This window comes from Nomascus leucogenys, chromosome 3 (genome assembly GCF_006542625.1).
Source record: "Nomascus leucogenys isolate Asia chromosome 3, Asia_NLE_v1, whole genome shotgun sequence".
Classification (NCBI taxonomy): domain Eukaryota; kingdom Metazoa; phylum Chordata; class Mammalia; order Primates; family Hylobatidae; genus Nomascus; species Nomascus leucogenys.
In genome coordinates this window covers 42,745-53,469 of record NC_044383.1, presented here as the reverse complement: position 1 = coordinate 53,469, position 10,725 = coordinate 42,745, and the positions used below count along the sequence as shown (strand labels likewise).

The 10,725-nt window shown below is 38.5% G+C and overlaps 1 pseudogene; it reads left to right on the top strand.

The window, feature by feature from the left end:
* Positions 1–10,280: 10,280 nt before the first annotated feature.
* LOC115834552 lies at positions 10,281–10,329 on the top strand (annotated as a pseudogene).
* The last annotated feature ends 396 nt before the right edge of the window (positions 10,330–10,725 follow it).

Here is a 10,725-nt window from a genome sequence, read left to right as displayed (position 1 = left end):
CTGTAAAAACAATAAGATTCATCCTCCATTCCCAATAAAAATTCACAGCACTCTAGGAATAGAAAAGAATGTCCCTACCTTAACAAAGGGCAACTACAAAAACTTATGGCTAACATCATATTTGAAGATAAGTGGGTAAATGCTTTCTCCTAAGACTGGAAAAAATGCCAACAGTTTCCTCTCTCACCATGTATTAGTGTGCTTTCATGCTGCTAATAAAGACATACCTGACACTGGCTAATTTATAAAGGAAAGAGGTTTAATGGACTTACAGTTTCACGTGGCTGTGGAAGCCTCATGGTCATGGTGGAAGGCGATGGAGGAGCAAAGTCACATCTCACATGGCCGTAGGTAAGAGAGCTTGTTCAGGGGAACTCCCATCTATAAAACCATCAGATTTCGTGAGATTTATTCACTACCATGAGAACAGTCTGGGGGAAACTGCCCCATGATTCAGTGATCTCCACCTGGCTCTGCCCTTGACATGTGGGGATTATTACAATTCAAGGAGAGATTTGGGTGGGGACACAGCCAAACCATATCACCACTCCTATTCAATACTGTGCAGTAAGTCAAGAAAAAGAAATAAAAGGCAGGCAGATTGGAGAGAAGAAATAAATCTGTTTTCGTTCATAGATTATATAATTATCTATATAGAAATCCCTACATATTTACCCCTCAAAAGCTACTGGAACTAATAAATGGGTTTAGCAAGGCTAGAATATAAAGTCAATGTACAAAAGGCAATCGTATTCCTATGTACCAGCAATGCATAACTAGACAGGAAACTAGAATTTTTAAATAAAATTAAATGTTTAAAAAACATTTACAATAGCATCAACATATGAAGCACTTAGATATTAATTTAATAAAATATATGCAGGATATGTCATGTTCATGGGTTGGAAAAGATTCTTGTTAGTGCATCAATTGTCCCCAGTTTTATCTATAAATTCAATGCTATTCTAATCAATATCTTAGCAATCAGATATTGATCAAATAATTCTAAAATTTATGCAGAAAGGCAAAGGAACTAGAATGGTCAAAACAACTATGAAAAAGAACAAAGTTGTAGGACTCTCGTTACCTAATTTATTCTCGCTGCCCAATTTAAAGATGTAAACTGGGTAGCGAGAATCCTCCAGCTTAAGGTACAGTCAAAAAGAGTGTGATTTTGGTGAAAGACAAAGACAAGTTAATGGGTCAGGATAGACAGCCCAGAAATAGACCCAGACAATTATACCTTACTGAGTTTTTACATAGGTGCAGTAGCAACTTGATGGACAAAGGGTAGTCTTTTCAACAAACAGTGCTGGGACAATCGAGTGTCCACATGCAAAACAAATAAACCTTGACATATACGTCATACTTCATTAAAAATTAAACTTTCCCAGTGCTTTGGGAGACCAAGGTGGGAATATCGCTTGAGGCCAGGAGTTCAAGACCAGCCTGGGCTGCATAGTGAGACCCTGTCTCTAAAAAAAAAAATTAACCAGGCTTGGTGGCATGCACCTGTAGTCCCAGCTACTTGGGAGACTGAGGTGGGAGGATTGCTTGAGCCTAGGAGATTGAGGCTGCAGTGAGCCGAGATCTCACCTCTGCACTCCAGCCTGGGCAGTAGAGTGAGACTGTGTCTCAAACACACACACACCCATACACACACAACACCTGGTTTTTCTTTTTTTTTTATTTAAATTAACAAGATAAAAGTAAGGAAGGCAGGAGACCTTTGAGCCCGAGAGTTTCTATCCTGAACTTTGATTGTAAGGATGTTTTAATTCAGGTGATATTTGGACATACATATGCAACTTTAACACTGAATTATGCCAACATTCATGCCTTTTCTTTAAATTCTCTTAAGCTGTTTAATATCTTATCACGTTTTTACACAGAGTAGTTGAACTGTCTGACTTTTTTGCACCTTAATTTTACATTAATGGTTTTAATCTAGATTAGTTTCTCCATTTAAATTATCCAATGAAGATTTGGTTTCTTAGTTTTTTTGTGGGGGGGTTCATATCCATTATTTTTAACTCATTATGACTTCTGCCAATATGAATTTTCCTTTGTGGCCAATATTTCTTCCAATCCTATATTTAAAGGAAAACTTTATTAGACAAATTAAATTTAACAGAGTTTAATTAGGGCAGAATAGGCTCAGAGAGACTGCAGTGGAGCCACGTGGTGGAAGATTTATGAACAGAAAAGAAATGTACAAAAAATGAAAATGAGGTCTAGAAACAGCTGGATTGTTTAGAGCTCTGTGTTTGCCGTATCTGAACACAGTTTGAACAGTTGCCTGCTCTCAATTTCTGTACAGCCTCGTCACTGATGGTCTGCGTACCACACTCTAGGGAGCACTGTGCTAGGCCATACAGTAAGTTCAGTAAACTGTACAACATTTATATACACACCACATTCTCTGACAACAATGGAATTAAATTAGACATCAGTAAAAGTATAAACTAACAATCTTCATAAAATTATTTTATTTTTAGATGTGATATTGGCATTGTAAGTAGTTTGAGAGAGATTAGAGAGAGTAAGGTCTTAACTCTAAAGATGCAACAAAATTAACTGCATTTTGACCATTGCTGAGTTTGAGTGTTAGCTATGTGGGGGTGCTTTATCTTTCTCTCACTGTTTTTTCACATTTGAAATTCACTCCAATTAAAAAATAATTTCTATATATTTTGAAAAATACCCCATTTGTACATGAATCATGAATCAAGGGATGGAGATTAAGAAAGCACACAGAGCTCAGTGAATAATGGAATCGTTAAATATCAGCACTCGGGGAAGCAGTAACAGAAGATCTTACAGGTAAATGTATAATCATAAGTCCTTATACTAAGAAAGACGGACTGAAAATTAATAAGCCAAATGTTCAACTGAAACTAAGCAGCATACTGGACCCAAAGAAGGGCAAGGGGCAAGATAACAAAGGCAGAAATCATGAAATACAAAATAATGAGGAAATAGGAACACAACCAAGGCTTGCTCTTTGAAAAAGATTAATAAAGTAGATAAACTGCTTCTGAGACTACTTAAGCACAAAAAAGCACAAATAAACAATGTTTGGGATGTAAAAGGAACATAATGATAAATACAACCATGACTGTAAACATAAGACAATACTAAAACAAATTTATGTGAATAAATTTGACAGCTTAGAGGAAATCACAAATTCCTAGAAAAAATGTAGTTTTCACAATCAATTCAAGAAGTGTAAAGCCTGACCAGTTATGCTACTCTTAAATACATTGAATTATTAATTCTAAATGCTTTCACAAATAAAAATACCATATGGTTTCAAAAGTGAGTTCTTCTAAACCTGTTAGATCATTTCAATCTTATATAAACTCTTCGAAAGGATCAAATATGAATGAATGGTCATCAAATCATTCTCTGGAGCCTGGATAATTTTGATATTCAACACAGAGAAAGACAGAAGAGAAAAGTATGAGCCAGCCTCATACTCAACATAGATGCAAAAATCCAAAACAACCTGTGAGTAAACCAAATGCAGCTGCCAGTCAGCCCTTCCTCTGGGTGCAAATCCATCAGTACAGTAAAAAGACAAAGTGTCAGGACCAAATTGTGTTTATTCCAGGGTCTCAACAGTGCTTCAACAGTAGAGAATATATAAATTTATTCACCATTTTCACAAATTAAAGGGGAAAATCATCTGAACATTTCAAAAGAAGCATTTAGTACAATTCAACATCTATTATTAACTTAAAAATTCTTAGTCGACTAGAAATAAAAGAGAATTTTCTTAAACTTAAAAAGCATACCTATCAAAACACCACAACAAACCTCATTCATAAAGGGGCAATGGCTACTGAGCATCCTCTTAGAGAACTTCTGAGATGTTTCCCATTGAAATAAAAATCAAGGCAACAGTGTACTGAGGATCTGTTTGTGCAGTAAGACAAGAAAAAGAAATTACAGGAATAAGGATTGAAAGATATAAAGCAAAACTCTCATTGGTCACAGATGACAGGATGGTCTACTGAGAAACCACAAAAGAATCTGCACAGAAATTATTGGAAATAAGAGAGTTTAGGAAGGGGGCTGCCTCTAGGATCAATAAACAAAAATAATTTGTATTGCTATACACTAACAATAAATAGTTGGAAAACATAATTTATCAAGAACTCTGCTTAAAAAACTCAACATTACCTAAGAGTAAGTTTAACAAAAATGTGTACAATTTACATGCAGAAAATTATAAAATTTATTGAAAACATTTTAAAATGGCCTAAATAAATGGAAACAGATTCCACATCATGGATAGGAAAAATCAGCATTTTAAAGATATTTAATTCACAGAGTTTATGTGATTCCGATCAAAATCCCAAAAGACTTTTTGAGGAAATTTAACTGAGTCTTAAAATTTGTATGGAAGAACAAAGACCCAAGGCACTCTTGAAGTAAAAAATGGTGGTGGGACTCGAGGTATTGCTCCTCACAAGAGGGCATTAGCTGCGGGGGTCTGCCTGCAGACCCTGACCCAAATGACGGATGAATAAAATGTACATTGACACACAGATATTCTGCTTTGTCAGTCCAGCTGAGTGTTCGACAGCCTACACACCAAGAGAGGTTTGTCACTGAGGCTGGCTCTGAACAGCTTACACTTCAGGCATTTATTTAGTATACGCTTAACAACAGAAGCTCTGAGTCAACACACTTGTGGATAATTAACATGGTTAAGACAGTAGTTCTATGAATGATTAAAGCTCAGGTACCACGGTTTAAATACCATTAGGGGGCAATTTCCCTGGTCAACTTCCCCTGCATCGAGAGGGCCATCTGGCTCAAAGGTTAGTTAATGGAGGTAGGGTAAACAGACTTAACTGGGGAAGCCTCTATTGTCCCTAGTATTTACCCTATGACCTAATGCTCTAAGGTAAGAACCGGCTGCCTTCAGCCTGTTCAATTATTACAAGCTATGTAACCTTTCAGCTTTCCAAAAAGGTTTGTGACTATTCCCTATAACTTTCCCTAATATTTCCCTTTAATATTTCTGCCACCATCCTGAGTTAATCCCAACAGGACTTGCACTATTTGATATCAATACTACTATAAAGCTATAATAATTAAAATCTTGGACCAGGGAGAGACAGGCCTCTGATGCATCCCCTGTGTAAGAACTTTGTCTTGTTCTGGAAGAAGATTTGGGGATCAGAGACAGGATCCTGGGACAATTTATATCTATATGGGACAAACTTCCTTAGTCCTTACTATGTACAAAAATAAATTCTACATAGATTTAGGGCATTAATGGGAACAGTAAAACCTTATAAATAAGCAGTTATCTTTATCATCTTTCTGGCTAGGAAAGGATTTTTCTTTTTGAGACACGGTCTCACTCCAACACCTAGGCTGGAAGAAGGGATTTTTTTAAGCCCAAAAAGTGCTAATCCAAAAATGCAAGACTGATAACTTGAGAACATCTGTTGATAAAAAGAATGCCATAAATAGTGTAGAAAAGTGACCTAAAGAATGGAAAAAATTATTGCAACACATAGAACTGAGGACGGATCAGAATAAAGCACTCCTGCAAACAATGAGAGTCCAAAACCCCAAGGGAAGAGGAGAGCAAAATACATAAAATACATGAGTAGGCATTTCAGAGAAGAGTATGTATAATTCTGACGAGGGAGAGATAGAGAGGGAGAGAAAGTTTCTGTACTTTATAATCAGGGAAATGCAAAATGGGACCACAGTTAAATATCATTTTATATTGACTAAATGGGAAAATATTAAGAAATTTATTAGTACATACTGTTGGGAATAACAGGAACACTTAGACACCACTGGAAGCAGGTAAATGGTTCAAATACTTGGAAAACAATCTGGTTCCATGTATATTAGGTTGCCCAGGTATACACTTGGCCTAGAGATATTCTTACACAGTGCTCCAGGAATCATGTGCAAAAATGTTCCCAGTCTGCAGTAGCAAAACCTTGGGAATAATCTGACAGGACAGTGGTTAAACAAAGTGACACATATTCATATCTGTGGAGTCACAAAGTCGAGGAACTGCAGCAACACCTCGCGACGTGGTAACGAAAAACGATCAGCAAAAAAATTCAAGCCTCAGGGAATATAAATGTTATGAAATCCCTTTAAAAATCCAATTACACAATATAAAGAAGAAAATCACGGAACATTCAAAGCAAAATTGGGGACAGCGGCTACCTCTGGAGGGAGGCAGTTGGAAGTGAGAGCTTCTGGTAGACGCAGCTTGAGTGAGATGTGGTTTGGGGTTCGGAGTGGGCTGCCTGGTGTTCATACGTCACCACACTTGATAATTTACAGAAGCCTTTCACACGTTTTTTCCTGTGTCTCCAACGGGGTACCAGGAGCCTCAGGGAAACAGCGGAGGCGCATCCCCGGTGGCTTCTCTCTGGCGCCCTCTGGTGGGCGGGGCCCAGGCGAGCGGGGTCCCCTCGGGGCCTCAGGGAGCTGCAGCCCCAGCGGAAGCGGGAGGGCGCCCTCCTCCACCCAGCCGCGCGGCCGCTTCCGGGTTGTTTGCTCCTGAAGCCCTGACCGCAGCTCGGCGTGTGGGCAGAGCTGGCTGACAGGAGACAGGACACAGCACAGAGCCCCGCGCCCTCTGAGGCGGGAGGCTTCGTTCCTGCACCAGCGTGGCTTGCCCTTTGGACGCGGCGAGATTGTGTGTTCTCTGCTTTTGTTTTACTTGGAACAGATGTTTGGCTTTTGTCAAGGTCGTTATTTCCAGTGAAGTATGGCACCGAACATCAGATACTTGCCCACACAAATGTCTGTTTTAAGGTTCTCAACCTTCTTGACAATACAAAACAAGAGGAAGTTTCCAGGGTAAGGCCCTCAAATCAGCCATTCTGAGCATGTTTTCAGCCCCATCCGTACTCTCCTCCCTTCTTATCCGGAGCCTTTTGGGTGCCCAGAAGAGTAATATTCTTCTGCCTCGTAGCTCTGTGGTCCAAGGGTTTATGGCTACTGATTGTCCTCCTAGAGCACTTCTGAAATGTTTTATGCTTACTATTTGTGAGTGTGAAGGGAGGAGAGGCAAGTTCGCTGTCCGTCTGACATGTTTTTGCCACGTGGTCTGCCACTGAAGAGAACTTGGCTATGGAGGGAGGTCAAGTAGCCTAGAGAGGTGGGCATTCCAAGTGTACCTCCTCGTGCAGCCCACCCTCAAAAATTGGGTCCTGATTTTATGTGGAAGATGTTGTGTGTCTAGGAGCAGGAATCCACGGAAGACAAGATCTGATACAGAAGAAACAGGCAAAGGGACTGGTACAGCATATATTTGAGGGCAAATAATCACTCGATAGGTGGCTGAAAATGTGAATGCCTTTGATAAAAATTAATTTATAAAACAGAAGAAAGTATATTTGAACAAATTTAAAACTAATATTCTGAAACTAAAATTCCTGAGGTTTGGGGTAGAGTGTATATTGCAAGAGAGGTAGAGAACAGTATGCTAAGGTCACTTCTTGTTCATATCAGAAGATATTGACAAATTATTCAAGTGAATAAAAAAACTGTAGGTCTATATGTGTTTTCAGATTCAAGGGTAACCAATGGTAGAATAACAACAGGATTCCAAATCATCAAGCAAAAAGAAGAACAAACAAAAAATGATCAATCCAAACACAGGGAAAGGAAACGCACATACACACATACATATACATACATACATACACACATGCACACACACATGCACACATACAGATGCGTACACACATGCACATTATATTTAAGTGATGATAAATTTAGTGATCATGATAAATATGATCGTTTAATTCTCCTATAAAAAGGAAAAACTTTCCGTTTATGTCAAAGCTATAGAATGTTTACAGGACACCTATCAATAACAAAAATAACATAAAGATACTTTAAATATTATGATGAGCAAAGATAGACCAGGGAAATACTACGAAAAGCCAACACATGTAGCAACAGTTATCAGGGGGGACAAAAAGATGTTTATATAACAGTAAAAGGTACAATTAGAAGATTAATTGCCAATTTTTAATACATATTAACATATCTGAGTAGATTTTTAAAATAAAAGATGATGTAATAAAACATGATTCTAGTCAGAGAAATCAAGGCACCTTACCTAGAAATGACAAGATCACATAGAGCTTTTCTAAAGGTGACTTTTTTTTTTTTTTTGAGATGGAGTCTTGCTCTGTTGCCCAGGCCAGAGTGCAGTGGTGCGATCTCAGCTCACTGCAAGCTCTGCCTCCCAGGTTCACGCCATTCTCCTGCCTCAGCCTCCCGAGTAGCTGAGACTACAGGCGCCCACCACCACGCCCGGCTAATTTTTTTGTGTTTTTTTTTAGTAGAGATGGGGTTTCACCGTGTTAGCCAGGATGGTCTCCATCTCCTGACCTCGTGATCCGCCCGCCTCGGCCTCCCAAAGTGCTGGGATTACAAGCGTGAGCCACCGTGCCCGGCTAATTTTTTGTACTTTTAGTAGAGACGGGGTTTCACCGTGTTAGCCAGGATAGTCTCGATCTCCTGACCTCATGATCTGCCCGCCTCGGCATCGCAAAGTGCTGGGATTACAGGCGTGAGCCACAGCGCTCAGCCATAAAGGCGACTTTTAAATTAAAAATAATTGATGGGGAAGATCTTTTAGAAAACATTGTCTAAATTCCAAAGGCCATAAAGGAAAAGTCTGAAAATTTTAACTGTATAAAAATCTAATTTTCTACATGGGAAATCAATCAAGAGACTGGGAGGAACTTCCAAACCATCAAACATAAAAACAACTATTATTTATTTGATAGACAAAGAGTCCTTAAAATCTGAGAGGAAATATGTAAAATCCCAATATGAAAAGGGAAGGAATTGTTTCATTAAAAAAGAAATTCTAATAAATAATCAGTAGATGAAAAGATGCTCTACTTCTTTATTGACCAGAGAAATGCAAATGAAAGTAATGACATATGAATTTTCAGTTATCGGTGACTGACAGTATCTAGTGTTGGAGAATATGTGTAGAAATTGGCACTCCCATCCTACTGTGGGGGGTTTTGTTTCAACCTTTTGAGGAAGCAGTTTTATATACCTATTAACATTATAAGTCCACATATCCAGTGACCTAACCGTCCCACTCCCACAAAACTGACTAACAGAGATAGGTGCATGTCTGAACAAAGATACATCTACAGGTCACCATTGTGGCACCTTTTGTAACATAAATAGTTGGGGAAACCATTTGAATTGTTCATCAACTCGAAATAGACAAATTGTGAAATACTCACAAAATGTAGTGTGTGTGTATGTTTATATAAATTGTTTTTAAAGTTTGGAAGAATACACAGAATACTTTTAACCACAGTATGGTACACACTATTGATTAGTAATCAATCCCATTCCTAATTCCCTTAATATTTTGACACACTCACTTAAAAAGTCTTTCCACTTTCCAGCCCCTCTTGCACAGAGGAGTGATGACATTCTAACTGATAATTTGAAAAATCTCAGATTTTCTGGAAGTTTCTTGGAAAGCTCTCATTTTCCTGATAAATAGGATAGACGAGAGAAGCACTCCCAGAATGGCAGGATAAGAAGCTCTGAAAATCTGTTCCTCCAGAACGGCAATGTGAACACCAGCAAAAGTGTTGAAAAATGAATGGAGCCTCAGAGACCTTTGGGGCATCATCAAGGGTATCTAACAGGTACAATGGGAATCACAGAAAGAGAGAAAATAAGGGGACAAAAATACTATTGGAAGAAATAATGGGTGTAAATTCCCCAAATTTGATGAAAAAGATCCATCTACATATCCAAAAGCTTAATAAATAAATATTCATTTATTGTCATTTATTCTCAAAATAGAATAAATGAAAGGAGAGCTGTACCCACACACACTGTAGTCAAACAATCAAAGGGAAACTGGGAGTCCTGGAAGCAGCAAGAGCGAGATGAGTCGTCAGGTAAATCAGCCCTCGATAAAATAGCAGGAACCTGTTCACCCCAAACCAAAATGAGTCGTCAGGTAAATCAGCCCTCGATAAAATAGCAGCACCTGTTCACCCAAAACCAAAATGAGTCAACAGGTAAATCAGCCCTCGATAAAATAGCAGGAACCTGTTCACCCGAAACCGAACGAGTCGTCAGGTAAATCAGCCCTTGATAAAATAACAGCACTTGTTGACCAGAAGCCACGGGACCAGCAGGCAGGGAGATGACACAGTCAGGGCACTGAAGGAAAACACTGCCAACCAAGAATTCTGTATCCAGAAAACATGCTTCCAAAAAGAGAGAAGTATTACAGCTCTTTAGAATTTGTCTGGCAGGTTTTCTGGTACCCTCCCCCATTAATATATTAATTAAAATTTAAAATATGTCTTAGCCTTTTGGCTAAGATCAAATGTCAAAAAGAAAGAGAAATTAAGACATTCTTGGATACACAACACTGAGAGAATTCATAAGCCTGTCATAAGAAATACTAAAGGAAGTCTCTTGGGTCAAAGTCAAAGAACACTAGTAACTCAAATGCACATTATACACAGAATTAAAGTAAGTGCCAAAAAGTATTTTAGTAGGTACAAAATTAAAACTGCAAATAATAAAAAGAGAATTAGCAGAATTTTTCCTTCTCAGTGGGGTTTAAAATATGGAAGCTGCCCTTGTAGGGTGAATTTGTGACTCGCAGTTTCCACTTCACCCACTTTCGTGTTGTTTGCGTTTGTTAAAAGGAGATATTTT